Below are 20,303 nucleotides of genomic sequence, written 5' to 3'. Positions count from 1 at the left end.
GAAAAACCAAAGAGATGACAAGAACAGAATGTGAATAGTGTCCTTGACATTCGAGGTTATGGGGACTACCAGGCAAACACAATTAATATATGATTAGTAATTTATCCAAAAATGACTCTCCAGTTGGAATTATCTTAGAGATTGGTGGCAGAAGACTCTCTCCATCGTTCAAATACTCATCCTCCCTGAATCATTTGTTTCAAAAGATAAGAAGAGAAAGATCAAAAAAAAACAACTTGATATAGTAAGAAAAATTGTAAATATGAACCCTGTTATAAAACACATTACTTGTTTGCCTTTTGTTGTTGTTTCTCATTCTCAGAATAGAGTTCAGGGTGGGAACGACATTAAATCTACCACTCTTCACATTCACCATTATAATGAACCTGTAAAACTGGTTAGTGTCTTCTTGAGGTGTTGGAGATTTGCTTAGCAGGGAGAGAAAGAAAGAGAGGGGGGGAGAGAGAGAGGAGAAGGAGGAAAGGGAGGGAGGTAGGGAGGAAAGGAGGGAGGGAGGGAAGGAGGGAGAGGGAGATTTTAATGCATAGAAAAGCAGATTGAGTCAGCTTGGTCCTTTTGGGATATCATGGCTCAAATCTCTAGATCATCTATCGTGTGCATGCTTGCTGAGCTACAAGCAGAAAGTAATGCCGAATGACCAGCAAGGATTCCTTGTAATGCTTCAGGGTCTTAGGGACAGGTGACTGGAGCTTGAACCGCAACAGCATTGCAAACAAGCTGTGAAGCTTGGGCAAACCGTCACCCTTTCTGAGTCTCTCTTCTTCAAGGGCAAGAAATGGGGATATTAGGGTTGATCTGAACTTAAGTGAGCAGTGATGGCATATTCCCTACAGGTGGCTGGTATCATGCCAAGTGCCTGTTGACCGATGCCGTGTGCTATTGTGTGTATTTGGGAGGTCTTATTAGCAAGTGATTATGTAAAAACAAACAGTTCTGCATGGGTCTTGCTACTTGGTTCTCCCTGGAAATGCATAGCTCGATAACTCTGGCTCCAAAGGAAGGAGTGATATGTTCATAGCCAAGCCAAGCAGTGTGGCCCATTTGGAGATAGGGGAGCAGGTGAGAAACTTGGGCTCCGAGCTTTCAGTGTGCTTTATCTTCAGTTTTCTGTCCATAACTGGGGGTGAGGACAGCCAGCCCACAACTGGAAGAGTAGTGGGAAATAAATAAAAGGTATCGATGTGCATAGCAGCATCGGGATGGATTGAGAGGGTATCCATCTTCCATCTACACAGCACAGATTCTAAGGGGTCCTCACTGCCAACCTCTCAAAAATATTTTTTAAAAGACTTATTTAATCGTGTGTGTCTCCCCGTGTGTGTGTTTGTGTGTCTCTGTGTGTTTGTGTGCGTGTTGTGTCGGTGTGCTTGCACACACAGCTCGGAGAAGACATCGGATCCCTCAGAGCTGGAGTGAAATGGATTTAAAGGCAGCTCAGTTTGCTCACTCTTGCACAGGAAATCCTCTTAGCTGCCAAGCCATCTCTTCAGTGCCACAGCCAGCCTCTTGAAGGAAAATCTGAACCCCTTCCGTGTACATATTGGCCCTTGGCCAATTGCCTTCTCTCGTTCCTTGGGGCAATCTTTTTCTCTCAAAGAGTCGCCTGCCTCCACGTCACCACCTGCTCCGTGCTTCACTGTCATGCCAGCTGCATTTGGGCTTCTAACCATTTTGTGGAAAACCATTCCCAGCTCTGCCCCTGAATCAACAAAGACCCCAACTTGCAAATTCCAGAGCCCTTCCTCGTTGAACTCTGTAACCTTTGACACAACAGCCAAGCCCGACCATCTCAGTAAAAGACACCTGTGAGCCACATTGTCAGCCACTAAGCTCACATACCTTCCCTTAACCCACACAGAGCCTTCTGTGGCAGACATGACCCTACTTTTCGCAGGAGGAAATTGAGGCACAGAAAGGCCAGCTGACATAGTCAATGCCTTGGATGACATTGATGTCTGGACCCTGTCCATACTAAGGCTCCCCAGGGAGTTTTGCCAATTGCTCAGCTCCTGTTTGTGGCCTTCCTTTTTGTAAGAAAATGTTCAGTGCACTGTGACCCTACGGCATTGCTCCACTCTTGATTCACTATGTCCCCAAAGCACCTTGGGAATACCCTAAAGTCCCTGGGCACTTTCTTTCAAATAATGCCTCGGTGGGGTAAGTTATTTTTAACGTTTTGCCTTGGCCTGATAAAAGCCTCCAGTGCAGAAGTAAGACCATCGGGGGCCCTCTCCTGGCTCCGTTACCCCCACATCAGTACAGCACTGACCCTCTTAAGTCAAGGGTTTCCTTGGGGTTAATTGTTTGTATTTTTGTTTTTTTTTTTTTTGTAATAGTAGCACAGGGGGTAAGAAAAATAGCCCAAAAAGACCAAAAGGTGCTTATTTTTCTTTAAAGCTGCATTGTAGACATGTTTGGTGCTCTGAGTAATGGGAAGGAAGCCTGAGCGCAGTGTGGGGTGAAGAATGTGGAATGTAGAGTCCAGGGAAGGACTCGGAGACACGTGTTAGATTGATTTGGAGACAAGATCAACTTTTCATCAGTCTGTCATTTTATAAAATGCAATTTTCTACCTTTGATGCGAAAGTAGAGAGACAGACATTTATATATAAGCAAGTGATAAATTAGGTACTAAAAGGTGGAACATGCAGAGAAAGTTCAAAAACTGTAGAGATCCCTGCTAGCCCACAGGGCAAAGAAAGACTAGAGAAGAAAAATGAGATAAGGGGACAGTGGTGCTCAGGAGGACCCTGTGGACTGGCTGATTCAGAGAGGTCAAACTGAGAAGAGGTGGAGCCCTTTCCCTAGATGTTTGAAGTCTATGAGGGTAAGCGAAAGAGGCATGAGTTATACAACAGACATGTCCGATGGGTGAATGTGTGTGAGATGGGGAGGGGGGATGTAGCTGGGGTGAGGGCAATGGAGGAATATGGGTCAGGGTTTCAATTTGTCTAAACACTAGGAATTACAGGTCCTGGACCCTCAGACTGTGAGACTTTATTTGCTGAGTCAAGTAAGAGCCTAAGTCTGTGGTCATGAAGGTTCTCCGCCAGGGTCACACTTAAAACTATTTGGGAAGACTAAAGAAAAGAATGGGGCACGAAGAGACTGGAATTGTGTTTCTAGAAATTTGTATGTCATAATCTCTTCTGGAAATCTCTACATTGTAATCAAAAGATTGTCATTCAATATTTGATACATGAGTAAATGTGGTGTTTTTTTTTTAAAGTTCTCCAAATCTTTCTTGAACATATCACTCAACAACTATGATTTGAAAAATATCAGACAAGAAGGGATGAGGTTAGTGACTAGGGAATGAGAGCAAGGACATTACTTGTGTGAGGAGGAAAAGGCAGACAACCAAAGGACAGTTTGAGGGATTAATTCAGAGATTTCAAGACGATCAGGCCTATGGTTGGAAGAGGGCTGAAAGGTAACTACTGACTATAAAGTCTAGGACTTTGGTGGGATGGGGATAGAAACAAGAGATCGCGTGAATTCCACATGTCTTGACAAGAGATAGTTAGGCCAGTTGTGTTTTGAGGTCTAAAGACGGCTGCTGTAACAAGGTCGCATCTGGGAAGATGGTTTGGGAGTCAGCGGTAGCTAAAGAGACAACGAAAATCAAGAGGGAGACAGCGCAATGGAGACCATGAGCAGGGATTATAATTTCAAATCTTTTCTATGAAAGGAAATTAGTCCTGTTCTCAAGCCCAAGATCAGTTATCATTCCTCCCTCCTGTTTCTCTCATGCCCCTCCCACCCTGCACTTAGTTCGTTGCCAGCTCTGTGATGGGAAGTCCTCACCCCGGTTGTGACCCCTCGCCACCTCCCACCTGGACTGATGCACAGCCCTTCTAGCTGGTACCTGTACCCCTTTTTCATTTCGACTCCACAGCAGGAGACACTCCTTTGTGCATCACAAACATCAGACCCCAACTTCACAGTTAGAATAGTGGAGGCAGTGAGGTTCCGTCTGGCCTGGCTCTCCTCTCCTCTCCATCCCTCTCACACGCTTGGTCCCTGCCTTTGAACCACACAGACCTGGGTCCAGGCTGTTTCTGCTTTCTCTCTACCACTGACTTCCTTTGCTTTAGTTGGTTGTTTTTACTGTTTTTTTGTTGTAACAAAAGCTCCATGCATGCAGGAAACTTTGTTTTTCTATCTCTGACTTTCTGCATCCGTCTCTGTCATTTCTGTCTTCTCTGTCTCAGTCTGCTGTTTCTGCTCCCCCATACACAGAGAGACACACATACACACAGAGACAGAGAGAAACGGAGAGAGACACAGAGACAGAGTGAGACAGAGAGACACAGAGAGTCAGAGAGAGACACACAGAGTCAGAGACTGAGAGAGACACAGAGACAGAGAGAAACAGAGAGAGACACACAGAGAGTTAGAGACAGAGAGAGACACACAGAGAGTCAGAGAGAGACAGAGAGCAAGACAGAGGGGCAGAGAGAGACACAGAAAGAAAAACCTTCTGGTGAATGTCTTCCCTAACCCCTGCCACTTCCTCTCTTGTTCCCCCTTTTCACTTTTACAGGTTTCTTTTATTTAGCATCTCCGTTCTCAGAGAAGCTTCCCACCGAATGCTTCTCTATATGTAGTGACGTATCTTTGCTTGTGTGCCTCCTCCATGACTATAAACTCTACCATAGTTGGGGAAGACGGCCTTCCTACAGTCCTACTGATTGTCCACTGCCTAGTCCGTAGTGGATATTGACGGGAAGTGCTGAGTAATGGGGCCTATAAAGAAAAGTTAACAGGATGGAGAATGGATGAAAACCAAAGTGGGCACCTGGGCACATCCACCATCTAACAGGAAGTTCTCTTTTTAGTGGCCATGCTCAATTGTGCCATGTGTCTAAAATCAAAATCACCCACAAGACGGCTTCTCAACAGGCGCACAGATCAGAGCACATCTGCTTTCTTCATATCAGACTCTGTCAGCTTCAGTTCAGCAGAGTCTAAATCCGCTCACTGGAGAAGCAGAGCTCCGGGAGGGAGAAGTAGGTTATGATGGGTTTTCCCTGGCCAGTTTGCTGTCTGCCCGCCCGGGCTGTGGTTATGTGCTCTCCATCCCCTCCATTTCAGTAATATGTTATCTCAGCCGTCCCTGCCTCGGATGCGCTGTCTCTCAACAGCTCTTTTGATTCATTCCAGCAGGGAAGTGGCTCCTCTTCTGCTCTATTTTTACATCTTAAAAGCAAATAGTTACCTTGAGTTGTCTAAACACGGCTTCACAGACTGTTCCCAGGCAGCACACAGGATCAAATAAATCACTAGGAAGCAAAGTCAAACCGATCATCAGCCATTCTCACAGGGAGGGGAAAAAATGCACTAATTCTTTTAGAATTTTGCCTCAAAATTTTTCCTTTCAGTTTCCTGTTCTGCTTGTTTTTTTCCCCCCTCCTTCTTCTGATTGCTTCATTTGGAATATATCTGGAGATGAGAATCGTGCAAAGGCCAGAAGCACAACCCCTCGGGAAGCCTGGCTGTGATTTGGTCCTGACCCAACCGGAGGGGAGGGTGGGTGTGGAGGTGGTGCCCCTGTGTGGAGGCCAGACATCCTCTGATGTCATTCCTCAGGAAAAAAAAAAAAATAAAGTTCTGCCTACTTATGTCCTATAGGCCATTAGAGGGCACCAGATCTCATTAGGGATGGTTGTGAGCCACCATGTAGTTGCTGGGAATTGAACTCGGGAAGCGCGACTGACTAGCGCTCTTAACCTCTGAGCCACCGCTCCAGCCCCCTCAGGGCCTTGTTTTATTGAGGTTTGTTGTTACTTTCACCTGGTACTCACTGAGCAGGCCTGGCTTGTGTGGTCAGATGGTCCCGGCTTGTCTCCATCTCCCCAGTGTGGGAATGGCAGGTACAGGCGACTCTATCAGTTTGTTTCTACACAAATCCTCCTGCTGACGTGGCAATCACTTTACCGGCTGAATCGCCTCCCCAGTCCTGATTCTGAAGGTTCTTCAGGTGCTCCGAAGTCTTTAGCTGTCTGTTCAAAACCAGCTCAGAACACGCAGGTGACCTCTTAACTAATCGACCCTCCTACCTTCTGCAGCCAGAGGCAGAGTGAGCCCCTGAGGGGATGCAAAGCAAGAGTCCATATTTGCACTTGAGTCGCTACTTTGAACTTCTTAAGAGTTTTACTAGGAAAGACACTTTACTTTCAGGAGAAGGGTCTAGACCTGGATGGAGGTGGGTGATCCTTGGACTTCCCACAGGGCAGGGAACCCTGATTGCTCTTTGAGCTGAGGAGGGAGGGAAACTTGGTTGGGGGAGGGGGAGGGAAATGGGAGGCGGTGGCCAGGAAGAGACAGAAATCTTTAATAAATAAATAAATAAAAACCCAAATATACTCTCTGGCACACACACATGTACATAATTTTTAAGTGAATAAGTTCTTAAAATGATATAGAAAAAACAAAGAGTCAGGACTCGGGAGGCAGAGGCAGGCGGATTTCTGTGAGTTCGAGACCATCCTGTTCTACAAGAGCTAGTTCCAGGACAGGCTCCAAACCCACAGAGAAACCCTGTCTCGAAAAACCAAAAAAAAAAAAAAGAGTCAGGAACTTGACCTTTTCCCTCTTTTCAGGGAAAAACTGAATGAAAGAGGAATGAAAAGCTCTGATCTACAATCCCCGAACTCACTGAAATTCCCGACACACACTGTCATGGGGCTTTATTTTGAACATTTTCCAAATCCGGTCTTCTTTTTGAAAGAATCTTATTTAGGGAGTGGAGAGATGGCTCAGCAGTTAAAAACACACGCTGAGCTCCCAGGCTTGGTCCCCAGCACACATGTCAGGCAGCTTGCTGTCACTGGGGCTGCCAGCTCCAAGGGACCCGATGCCTCTGGACCTCTGCCCACACAGACACACTAACATACACAGTTCAAAGGAAGCCGGTGTGGGTGGATTTTGCAAATGATTCCCAATCACTGAGATGCTTGGAAGTCTTTTGGTCTAGGAACTAGCAGGCACCAGACACTGCAGACTCGCCTTCCCCCTTCAGAAGAGCCCTGTTTACTCCACAGCACACAGAGGGGATTCCGTGGAATTAAGATTTATGTGGTTTGTAGAATCCTAAATCCCTGGCTGTATGCATGGCCTGGTAAATACAGATAAAACATTTATCTGTTTTCTCTATAGCTTTACTCAGGGAAGAAGGTGAAGAGGAATGAGTATATTGATCATGTTATTTTAAAGACATCTTAAAGTCATATATATATACATATATATATATATATATTCTTAATGCAATTTTCTTCACCTGGGAGTTTATAAAAACAGTGTTCCAGCTCTCAGTAAGTCTATAATAAGTTAATTACTGGCTTAAAAATTACACTTTAAGCCTGGTACAGCGATGGCTCTGTGGGTATTTGCCTTTCAAGTATCAGGATCTGAATTCAGGTAAGCAGAGCCCATGCACAGCCAGGTACAGTAGTGTGTGTCCGTAATATCAGCAGTCCCTGTGACAGAGACAGGAGACTCTCCAGAAACTACCAGGCCAGTAAGCCTGGCTCGTGCAGCCATAAACCACAAGACACCTGTCTCAAAGGAGGTGGAAGGGAAGGGCCAACTGCCAAGGCACTCCTCTGGTCTCCTCAAGTATATGGTTGTATGCTGTCGCCACAGTCACATGATATGAACACATATGCAAAGATAAAGAGACAAAAAGTATACTTTAATTTTTTAGTCTTACGAGCTTAACTATTCCTCTCACCCCAGTTTACCAAAGGGGATACAAACTGAAAACGAGCTTCCAGGTCTAAAACCTTTCCAGGCTTTGCTTCCCACTCCAGAAGAACACCAAAGTGTCAGGGAATCTGCATGTGGGTTCATCTGACATCTCCCCTATTTTGTATGCATGCCAGCAAATCTAAATTGTAGTTTACCTGCCTGGCATCGCAACCATCTTCTTTACTCTCCTGCTGCTACACTGAAATTCTCATCTAAGCTTTATGGCTACCCTGGCTTTGATGAGGAACAGGCTAGGGTGGTTGCTGTGTGAACTGTCAGCACTGAAGGCAAGATCCCACCATGTGCCTTACAGAGATAAGGGTAGCCAACAACCATGGACCAACAGCAGGAGGAAGGGAGAAGGAGCTGTCTTAGGGGTGGGGGATGCATTTGCCATGTTCTGGGAATGGATACAGAAGAGGCAAGAAAACAAGCAGAGAGGAGGTTGTAGGTCTAGGTTCACACGTGAAAATATGTCACTCAACAATCTATTGCCGAGGTGTGGGAGTCATCTGTCCTTACGTCCAGCCAGATATAGAGACATCAAGTATAGACTAATAATCATGGATTCATTCAAGAAACATGGAAGGTCCTTCTGACTGGCTGAGGAAAGAGGAGAACTCCCGTACCAAAGTCCATGGGGCCAGGTTGTAATTATGTAAAGGCGTTCTGGAAACCTTGTAAAGATCTTTTAAAAGTCAACCCATAAGATTCCATGAAATTTTTACAATAGTGTATTCATCTGTTGGGATTATACAGTTAGAACTGGTTGTTGTTACAAAGGTGGGTTTGAGTTAAAGGAAACAATCCCAAAGCATTAGCTTTAAAATAAAGCTTCAGACACGCAGAATTTGGTTTCACAGCACAAGAAGTCACTGCCGACTAGAGAGGGGAGTGTCTACCTCCGCCAGAGTCAGCACTGGAGAGTTGCTCAGTGGTTTAAGTAAAATACCCTTGCTAGACCTGTGATAATTGGTAAGGTCACCTGCCAATTGCATGTATGTTGGTCTTTGACCTCACATAGTGTCATGGATAGCATCAGGTCATATGACATCATTTTGTGTCATAGTGCCTCCACCTGGACATTTTCTTAGGGAGCCAGTCCTTGCAGTCACAGGCAGAGCAAAGATACAAGAAACATTAAAGTCAGAGCTTAGGGTGCTTGGCTGAAATTTTGTCTTAGGTACTTGGGTTTATAAAATTGATTTTGGCCTTTCAGAGAGATGGACTTTTGCCTTGTCTTTTCTTCATGGCTGCTTCTCTCTTTGGGGCCTGATAAGAAATAAACAAAGCTCACCCATTTCAGCAGGGTCTGTCCCTGGTCAAGGCCTGATGTTTCACAGCCATGAACTCCGGTGTGATACCTTGATGCTAATGACTCGCGTGCTGCCTACTAAATGGATGTAGAGGCGTGCAATAGCAAGGAGACGCATTTCTGCACATGTACCTCTGGAGAGAGGGGAGGATATTTGCCCAGTGTACACCAAGCCCTGAGTTCAAGCTGCAGCATCAAGCAATGTGACCAAAATCATAACAAAATGAGAACCCATGGAAGTGTTGCTGTTCCTGTTTGTTTTGTTTTATTTTGGATACAGAAACTCACTGTGTAGCCCTGGCGCACCTGGAGCCTGACAGAATGGGAAGGCTTCCAGCCTCCAGTGAGTTCTACCTTCCTCTGCTTCCTCATTGCTGGCACTAAACGGACATAAAGTATATTTTTTAAACAACATTTCTATGTGTATTTTATATGTATAATTAATGTTTGTGATTTCATATCGGATCACAATAGGTAGTGTGTACTACGTGTTTAATCTTCGCCAGGCACAGTCTTGACACATAATCATTAATACCCCATGAGTTCTGAACTTGTGCTGTCTGCATTTCTGTTGAGGAGACAGGGGCTCAGGAGGCTGGCAGCAGAGGGCAGGCGGGCAGACCTGGGATTCAGAGTAAGGTCTTCACAAAGGCTAAGCTGTTTCCCACTGTTTCATCACACTAGTATGCACATCTGCACCCACTGAAATTAGCTCCTGAAAACTGGAGTGTACTTTGGCCAAGGAAAGAAATACTGCCCATATTGTTCATAGAAGGAAAAAGTTATTCTTAGGTTCCACGAAAAATTCTCTAATCACGGCAGCCTTTAGCCACTCATTACATTAAAAGGGGCTAGCCTCATCTATTTACCGGAGGTTACATGGCTGAGAAGAGAGTAAATGAGCGTTTCCGAGCCCTGGGCCTCAGTTGGCTGAGCTTTTTCTGTATTTTACTTTCCTCCTCTGTTCAATGGAAAGAGCCACGTCTACAGCTAGGCCATGGTGTAGCCCTCAAAGGCAACAATAACAGAAACGTTTCTTAAAGTTCTATGCTCCAGGTGTTCTGGTGGAGAAGGGGGACATACGTGATTGTCTTTAATCTCCAGTCCAGATGTATGTATTTTCATCACCACATGCAATAAGGAAACTGAAGCTCATTAAGAGTTAAAACTTTCCCCAAGAAAAAAGAAAAGAAGTTCCTGTTCTTGGGTGCTGTGTCTCTAGCACCCACCTTTCCAGGCTCTTGTAGACATAGTGGCCACCATCTCTTCTTTGTGCTTTGGGCAATAAGGTAATGTATTGTGATGTAGTTAGTGGAGAATATATACTTTATACATAGGAGGAGACCACTGTTAAACAGACCTCTTGGATTAGGGGACAATGTGAGTCAATAACACAACACAGTTGTTGGAACTAACTGGTTGATTCCCAGTATCCTAGATTCTCCTAGAACCTTCTAACGAGTCTTTCTATTCCCTCCAGGATCAACATAGGAAAGCAGAGGAAAGATGGGGGCATTTTACAGTCATAGTCATGTGTAGGAGACATGCTGTGTTCTTTCGAGTGTTTGGATAAGAGCAAATTCAGACAAATTGAATTTATATTTCTTTTGACATAGATTGGGATCAGAGAAGTGGTCCCCTCCTATGCAGAGAGAAGGAAGAAAATCCTCTTAGTAAATCTCCTTGGCTTATTCAAAGTATTTGGTATCTCTCTGTAAAACATAACAGGATGTTAAGGTGCAGAGTTTAGTCCCCAAGGTTGAAAATAATGAGTGCTTGGGATCTAACATGACAGTGGATTTTGATGAGGAAAAACATTTAACTCCTACATTGAGCGACATGTTCAACCACAAGGCCATAGCCTAGGGAGTGCCTACTTCATAAGAAGGCTCGTAACAGAGACCTAAAGCAGTGAGGCTCGGGACTAAGAGGGTTTTCTAGGGAAGGGCACGGGGGTGGGGGGAGACAAAGGCTGTAAGATCTGGGTGTGGGTGGGTCTGAGGACTGCTCCTGCAGCCACCATGGCTACAGTGGATTGGGAATAGTGAAGGAAGAGCTGGACTTGTGGTCCCTGCAAGATTTGGACTGCAACCTGCAGGCAGATGGGTAAGCAGAGGAGGGAGGCTTTTGAGTAAGAGATATTGTTAAATTTCAGTTGGGATACAACTCTGGTTTGGGAGACAGGATTGAATGCGAACAGAAGGAAGGAGAGGAAGAGATCAGTTGTGGAAAAAGTCCACTAATTTTGGGGAGTTGACGAAAGGCCACGGACAAACAATGATAGAATTGGGTCTACACTGAAGGGATGGGCAGCGGGTCTAGGCACTATGGTCTGTGAGGGGATGCGGGGATTCAAAGACTTCCAGAGTTTGCTTCTGTGAAAACAGAACAGTGGAGTCTCCAGTGACATGGGAAGGAGGTCTCAGGAGGAATCCAGAAATCTGATTTAGAACACCGTAAGTGAGGCGGCTATAAGATGTTTAAGGAGCTGGTCTGCAGGGAGTTAGCTATGTCAGTATGGGGTCTAGTTAGGCCCCAGAATGTGTGAGCTGTGTGTCCATGGATAGTCTTAAAAGACTCCAGACAGGGCTTGACATATGCGGAGCTTAAATACAGATAAAGAAGAGATTTACAGTTAATCCGTGAAACACTCAAACATTTTAAGATTTAGCAGAGAATGAGGAAAAGAATTTGAAAATGACCTCCATTAAGAACTAAGTGAAAGGGCTGGAATGATAGGTTGGTGGTTGAGTGCTTGCTGCTCTCAGGGAGGACTTGCCTGGACTGCTTTCCCAGAATTCAGTTCCAGCAATTCCCAACTGCCTGTCTCTCCAGCTGCTGGGGAGTCCCATGCCTCTGGCCTCTGTGGGCCCCTGAGCTCCATCACATGCCCACATACAGACATATACACTTAATTGCAGATAATAAAACCCTGAAAATAAATAGAATTTTACACACACACACACACACACACACACACACACACACACACACACCTCCTCCTCCTCTCTAGACAACCTCGGTAAAGACAAGGGAGTCAGTATTTCAGAGAGGTTAATGCTGAGCTCCTCAAGGAGTATTAAAAAGCCAAAAACCCAAGGAGCCTCGGCAGAGATACTTCACCTGCACTGTCTTGCTTGCACAAACAAATGATTTTGGAATTTTAGATGAAGACATAGTTGGTGCCGTGAAGTAAGCTAGGAGGTGAAATGGCAGCGTGGATGGAAAGGAGACGTCGGTGGGCTTTAGGGCACGTGTCCTGTTGTAGGGGAAGGGCCTGACCAATGAAAGTAACATGCAAACAGAAGGAACCCCTACACCAGTGTCCTGTGACCATTGGGATAACGCTTCCCACAAAACATCTTACAAAGTACAAAAATGCATGCACCATACCGAGAAAGCTGCTGCTGCTGCTCCTTTGGTGTACATTTTTTTCTATCTTTTCAAACACACATGCATTCTTAGAATTAGAGTTATATTGCATCCCTATATTGTAAGCTGAACTGTATTGCACAGTTGCCCATATGCTCTTGTAATCAAGGCTGTGTTGCAGATATATTATGGTGGTTTACTTTTCTTCTTGATCCTACAGCAGGGATTTGGAGGAGGAAGAATTTTTTACTACTATTATTTCCAAGAGAAGAGAGATCTGGAAGAGAAGGTGGTGTCGGTGTGAGAAATATCACTTCTAGTAGATACAGAGTGGAGGCTGCATGTGTAGACCAGGTATAGAGCAGAGGGACGGCTGTGGGTTCTTGGTACCTTGGTCACTGAGATGGTGGGTTCTTGCCAGGAGGACTGAGATAACAAGACTGACAGATGCCTTGTTTGTTTTTTATATCGGGGAGGATGCCTGGCACACTTCCTGTATAGCTGGAGGAGGGTTTGTTTTGCATTAACTGGATGGAGCAGAAACTGAAAGGGAAAGATGATGGGGGACGGTCTGGCTGGTGCCTACCGACATCATAAATGGGCAATGGATTTAATTTGTCACACAAAGTCGACTGACCAAGTAAGTAAATTACGCAGCTCACCTTTCCTCGTAGCTGACAAAAATAAAACCCAAGTCACCCTGTTTCCTCCTGGTTTACATTTTCATGAGGTACAATCCCGATGGACACACACCAACCAGAGTTACCGTAAGGGCTTTCCCTGCAAATCTGTGCAGAGTGTGGAAATCATTTGAGTTCATCAGTGAAGCGCTAGAGCAGAACTAAAAGGAAATCGCCCCGCTTTCATGGCATCAGTGGTCCCTCAAAGAAATCCTTGATACAACCAGATTTAGGTAAAATTGGTTAGACTCAAGTCACGAAAAGTCTTTTTAAAGTCCAGGAAAACAGCAGCCCCTGTCTGCTAACTTCTGTGACATAATCTGTGCTTGTGAAGCCCGAGCTCTGTCTTTTTCTCGGTATAGATTCTTCACTGGAGACCTCAACTGGCTAGAGACGGGGACTTCACAAGGTCAAGGTCATGCCCTCCACTAACCACAGAGAAGCACACACTACATCTTAGCCCTGAATCTTACCAGGAAATCCAGTTATTCATAGTCACGTGTCCCAGGTTACTGAAAGAGCAGCTAGGACTGGTAGCTGGTTCAGTAAACTGCCGTGAGAAATAGACACACAACTTCAAGCCTAGAGGTGTCTCAGCCATGGGAAAATGATCCCGAGTTTGTATGTAATGTGTACACAGGAACTCAAAACACAGGCATCCCACTTAACCTTATCTCCGGGATTTATATTTAGCTGAAAACGAACATACTGTAATTGTCCTTAACACTTATTTTTAATTTATGCTGCATTATACAGATGTTCTAGACCAGTGGAGAACATCGCACTCTTTATAAATGTGAACATTTGAAGCTTCTTTGCTGTTCGTCGTAAATAAATCCACGCATTGTAACTCGGAGTTTCAGAGGTTTTGCTTGTTTGCTTGTCTTCTGGATAGAAAGTATTATCTATCAGCGAGAGTGAGTGAAGTCCACAGGGAAAGGACGCACCAGAGCAGAGGAACACACTCACTTTGTCCCCACCACTTCACACTGAGGGTCACAGGCAATGACAGAACTAAACTGGCACCACAGATCAAATTGCGGAAACCTGGGTTTCGGAGCATGGTAGTTTTGCCTGTAAAATCTCAGCGGGTGGTTCCTACAGCCCCCTCTCACAGAGCTTCCCAGATCCCATCTGAAGTGCAGGGAGCTGTAGTTCCTTGACAAATCTGCTCATGACCTCCTCCTCCCTGACTGTGGAACCCACCTACCCTTCTCATCTTCAAGGAGAATTATGCTTTTATGCTGCTCATTAACGAAATAAAAGGTCAAGCCCTTAACCTCTAATAAATCCCCATTTCCATCTGCGATCCAGCAGCTGTTAAAAGGCAAGACAGGAATAGAGAGAGAAAAAGCCCCTTCTTCGGTCCCCAACTCCAGGTCTGTTTTTAGCAAAGCCACTAAGAGGAACGGAATGGTGTGGATCAGCTTTTCAACATGCAAGATGGACGGAGGAAACCAGTTTTCTCTTGTAGTAGATTATGGGGGGAAAATCCATCACTATCTCCAAATTACCCTCTGACCACCAACGCACATTGACTTCAGGAAAAAAAAATATTTACCTAACAGGTTTCAAGTTCAGCACGGCTTCCTCGTCTATTTTTCTTGGATCTCTCTGCCTCCCACCCACCAAAGTCTTCTCTCAATGCCCCCTCCCCAGCCTATCTGGCACCACTGGTAAGAAATGAACTGTTTTCTCCATGACCTCTAAGCCTTCTATTCCATGGAAAGCAACGTGGAGTGCACACTCAGCAGGCTCCAAGAGAGCCGGGAACCAGTCTGTCCGCGAGGCTTTCCAGCCATAAAACCTCACACTGCCCACTGTGTTTTGCGTTTAGGTCAACGTGGAGCCCCCAAGCCGACTCAGCCTCTCTCCGTCGCACCTGGCTGCCTGCTATCGCTGACCCACACAGCACCCCAGCGCCGATCAAACAACAAAAAGCACCAAACAGCAACAGATTCCTTTGTTTTCCATGCAAATCCTACCTCCGGTAGTTGTCACATCTTCTTCAAAAGCCACGCTTAATTTTTAATGAGAGCGATCCCGTGCCGTCCTCCGCACAGCCACCCGTACTCATCTTTACCCTTCGTGCTGGCAGCCTTTGTGGACCATTGATGTCACACCCTCGCTAACTCATGGCTTTAATACTCCTCGCTCAAAATGTCTGCAAGAGTTTGGAAGGACAATAGGAGTGACGGGCACGCTAGACAGCCATGCTTAAGATTAGTTCTCTGAAGCTCTGTGGAAGCCGGTTCAGACTGTTTTTTAAAAGCGGGCAGGAGGTAGGATTTATTAGCCTATGACAGGCATGCTGCTTCTGTTTTTATTAAATACTGTAATAGGCTGTCTGTTAGCATCGCTGTGATAGGTCCAGCATTTCTTCCCACTGCTTTCGAATTTTCAGACTGAAAAGGGAGCCAGTTTGATCTGACTTCCCTCACTTCGACACCACCCTGCCCTATGGGGTCAGATTTCCAAATCCTCTAACTTCGGAAGAGCTCCCGCCTGTAAATAAGGGAGCGTGAACTCGGGAGTAAACACCTTTGCAATCCCCAAGAGATCCTATCACTCCCAGCAAGGGACTTTTGCTCTCTCAAGTTAGAGAAAGAAGCTATTTCTGGAGCTAGGTGAGAGCGTCCTTTGGAACAGGGAAAGTTGTCATGGGTGACTGAAGTTGCCTTATGGTATGTACTTACCCAAAGTCTCAAATGATGTATCAATCGGATAGAGCACGCATCAATAAACAAATTAACTCATTAAGGCGTGTGGGCTGCGAAGCTCCTTGTTCCAGTTGGAGGTCATCCTTTTTCCTGCGTTACTATGTACATGGGCAGAATGAAAGGTGGGTACAGGGGCTCCGGACCAGTGCACTGCTTTGATGCTGTTTGTTTACACAATCATGACTATGGGTGCAAGCATCACTGTGAAAAGTATTCTTCCAGACAGGAACACACAGAACACAAACAAAACACACACACACACAAGCAAAAGTTCCTGGTAGAGAATGTTTTATGCTCCATCCACCTAGGTTTAGTCTTTTTTGTCTGTTTTTCTTTCTCTTCTCTTGCTACCTTGGATCCACAGTTATATAGTAGTTACTATGGAAACTGAGTGGTCAGCTCCGAGGGAGGGGCTTAGAGAACAGCAGATGCAATATGGATGGGAATGTTCTATGTTGGACTGTGGAAGAGAAATCGAGCAGTGGGCAACAAACAACGTAAGCCCACTTCAATGGCCCTCTGGAGCAGCACCTCAAGGGGAGTGATTGTAAGTCACTGTAGTTTAATTATAGGCATTTTTTGCTGTTTGGAAGTATTGCATTGAGCAAACCCATATCCTATTCCGTGCAATAACTGAACATCAGAATTGCTCTTATATCTGCATAAAGATTTTGCTTTCTTCTTTCTTTCTTTCTTTCTTTCTTTCTTTCTTTCTTTCTTTCCCAAGCTCCTGGATGTTGGTTTGAATAAGCCCTGATTGTATTTGAATTTTAGTTATTGGACTGGTTTATAGTGTCTTTTGGGGAATAAAATGTGATTTGGTAGAAAAAAGACCCTCCTTGTATCACAAACCATAATCATATTTCATTCTAAGTGAGTGTTCTTACATGATTTCTTCGGGAGCTCATTCTGGTTTTGAATGTGCAATTTGAATTTTGAAAGCTAATCCTTCTACAACAGAAAGTAGACTCTCTCTCTCTCTCTCTCTCTCTCTCTCTCTCTCTCTCTCTCTTTGTTTTTTAGTTCTTTAGAAAGAAAAGAAACACTTTTGAAAAGAACTTTTGCTCATCACCTGGTCACCTAAGACAAAGCGGGTCCTACATGAGTAGTGTAATATTCACATCTGTGAAGAGGAGAACTGAAGATTGTTGTCATCAGTGTCTGAGTCTCACAGTAATTGGAGCAATTCACACTTTACACAAAACACAGCTCTCACCTCAAATGGAATAAGAGGTTATTCTGAAGACAAATTTGAATCACTAAAGCCTGGGAAACATGGAGCTAGGTTCCACATTCCCATATGGAAGCAGTTTCTTGGAGTTAGAACAAATCCAGTTATTAGTCATAAGGTCTTAAAAATACATTGGTGGAAGTCCAGCTGGCCTGGGTCTGAAAAAGCATGGGATAAAACCGGACTTGCTGAACATAGCAGACAATGAGAACTACTACTGAGAACTCAAGAACAATGGCAATGGGTTTTTGATCCTACTGCATGTGCTGGCTTTGTGGGGGCCTGGGCAGTTTGGATGCTCACCTTACTAGACTTGGATGGAGGTGGGTGGTCCTTGGACTTCCCACAGGTCAGGGAACCCTGATTGCTCTTCAAGCTGATGAGGGAGAGGGACTTGATCGGCGGAGGGGGAGGGAAATGGGAGGTGGTGGCAGGGAGGAGGCAGAAATCCTTAATAAATAAATAAATTAAAAAAAGCAGGATATAGAAAAAAAAGAAATTCTCAAAGAGCCAATAAAAATGTATTTCAAATTTAAATAAATGAACTACTGTTTTGAAAAAAAAAATACATTGGTGGGGACATCAGAGAGGCAGTTACAGAAAGGTGGGGAAATCTCTCTTGTTTCCTAGGATGCTATCTGATAACAGTCTAAACTTTTGGTTTGGTAGCTAGGCCAAGATAAAATATAATTATGTCAGAACCTGCAGCATTCTAACGTCTCTGCATCCCTAAAGTTCTGATCCGGCCCTCAGTCTTTGAGGACACGGCTTCTTTCCAGGCACTCTTTTCACCATCCAATGAGAGGATACAACAATTACGAAATGAAATTGTTAGTAGGGAATTTTTTAGGATGTGGTGGAAACTTGTTTCCTGTTTTTTTGTTTGTTTGTTTGTTTGTTTTTTGTAAACAGGCAAGCATATCTCCCACCATTTACAACGGGAGAAGGGTTATTTCAGTAAAAGAATATTTATGGTGTTCTTTTTTAAAATGATGGAGAAGTAAAGTCATAATTTGCACACTCTAGACTTTTCTAGATGAGAAGCTAACCACCATTGTAAGCAACATGTCTGTAGTTTGGAGAGAAGGGACAGAGGGAAAGGAGAAGAGGGGAAGAAAGGAGGGCAGAGAAGGTCCTCAGCCAAAAGGTGCTTCCATTGGACCCCCTCCCCCAGTCCTCTGTGATAGGTCAGCAGCTACCCTGCTGTAGCATGCAGAAGGGAACTGGAGCAGGCAAGGATCTTAGGGGTGCTTTAGTGGTGCTATGTGGGTTGTCTGGATCTCTCTGAGGTGCAAGCATTCCCCTAAGTGTGGGGTCAAATATCCCCCCAAGTGTGTGGTCAAGGTAAGATGTTTTTGTAATGAGGAAGAAGGAGCATGGTTGAGTGAAGGAAGGAAGAAGACAAGGGAAAGGGAGGGAAGGGGGAGGGGAAGAGAGTAGAGAGGCAAGAAGGGAAGGAAGGAGTTCTAAGAGGAAGGTGGAGAGGGAGAGAGGGAGGAACATCTCTAGGTGGCACTGTGTTGGAAGAAGACACAGGCTTGATTTTGAGAATGTGATCCTGTTTGAGCATCCAGTGTTGAAAGGAAAGGACAAGGGTGGTCCTTGCATGTTTTCAGGGATGTGACATGGGGCCCATTAGGGAGAAGTAAAGTTCATTACAAATGAAACTCAAATAAACTTGGCTGTACCCAGACAGGAATAGAGAAGCATGGATGGCTAAGTAGGAAGAAAGGGCAACGCTAGAGACCAAGGCATAAGGAAGGGCGTAGGAACGGGGGGGGGGGGGGCATGTACAAAATCCAGAGAGAGCAAGAGCATCTCTCCCCCTGGGTAGCACACAACAGCTCCCCCTTTGTTTCTGTATCTTACAAGTCTACTCCTTCCAAAAGAGAGAAACCCATGCCACAGATCTTGACAGCTTTTCTGCCATTCTGAAAAGAGCTGGTGTGAAGAAAGCATTTGGTCTTTCCCTGCATAGCTTCCCTGTCCAGAGGCGGAAGTGTGTACCAGAAGAAGGCAGGCATCACAGGGATGCATCTGAAGAGAAGGATGTGCAGAGTCTCTGCAACTTGGTAACACTTCCACAGCATCTGTTCTGCCAGTGTGCAGAAGAAAACTTGTTCTAGAGAATGTGTGAGTGTGCATGCCTGCATGTGTGTGTGTGTGTGTGTGTGTGTGTGTTAATGAGTACTAGAAGGGGGGGAGTACAGACTGGTTGACAAGGATGTGAGTTTGGAATTGGCAGCTTACATGTGCAGGCGGCAAGCGTATAGTTTAATGAATGGAAGTATGAGGACATCCATTCATTATGAGTCATCACTATTAAAATGAACATTTGATAGATATATAACTTGGAGGTGTAGCTATTGGCTACAGATCCAAGTGATAATGATATTGTGGGGTGTATATAATTCACACTCTGAATAGTGCAGCATGAACATTTGCTCTGCTCCATTTTTCTAGGAATAGCAGAGAGTTTAGCAGCGACTTCCTTCCTGTCACCCTGTGAGTTTAGAGGCTGACTCACGCTGCAGTGAGCGTCCTTCCACTTTAGGTTCATAAGAAAGTAATTATCTAGTGTGGACTGAAATGTGTAATCCTGGACGGAAAGAGGAAAGAGTGGGAGAAAGCTAACTAATAAAATAACAATTCTGTAAAAGTTTACATGTATAAACTAAATTCACCTATTTTTTGTTTTTAAAGACAGTCTCACACTGTAGTCTAGTCTAGCCTCAAACCCATGACAATCCTCCTGCTGTGGCCCCTGGGCTATGAGGATTTTAAGTATGAGCCATCATGCCCTGTTCTTTTACACTGGTTTTAATCTTCAGAATGAAATCAATGAGAGGCAAGGCAGATCTCACTGCCTTTCCTCCATCCCTGCATGTATGTGTGTATGCATATATTTTGTGCAGCTGTGTATATCGTGTGTGTATGTGTGTATGCATACGTTTTGTGCAGGTGTATATATCTTGTGTGTATGTGTGTATGTATATGTTTTGTGCAGGTGTGTGTATCTTGTGTGTGTATGTATATGTTTTGTGCAGGTGTGTTTATCTTGTGTGTGTATGTGTGCATGTATATGTTTTGTGCAGGTGTGTATATCTTGTGTGTATGTATATGTTTTGTGCAGGTGTGTATATCTTGTGTGTGTGTGTGTGTGCATCTCTGGAGAGGTCAGAAGACAACCTCAGATATTGTTCCCTAGGCAC

General features: G+C 44.8%; 1 protein-coding gene across 1 annotated transcript in view; it reads right to left on the bottom strand.

Moving 5' to 3' along the window:
* Kcnmb2 (potassium calcium-activated channel subfamily M regulatory beta subunit 2) overlaps positions 1-15,465 on the bottom strand; it is a 265,353-nt gene extending 249,888 nt beyond the window's left edge. Inside the window, exon 1 of the mRNA XM_026789928.1 lies at positions 15,126-15,465. The gene's annotated coding sequence lies outside the window, so the exon portion shown is untranslated. The remainder of the gene's footprint in view (positions 1-15,125) is intronic.
* Positions 15,466-20,303: the final 4,838 nt, after the last annotated feature.

The sequence above is a fragment of the Microtus ochrogaster genome, chromosome 1 (genome assembly GCF_000317375.1).
Source record: "Microtus ochrogaster isolate Prairie Vole_2 chromosome 1, MicOch1.0, whole genome shotgun sequence".
NCBI lineage: Eukaryota > Metazoa > Chordata > Mammalia > Rodentia > Cricetidae > Microtus > Microtus ochrogaster.
This window is presented reverse-complemented; position numbering and strand designations above follow the sequence as displayed.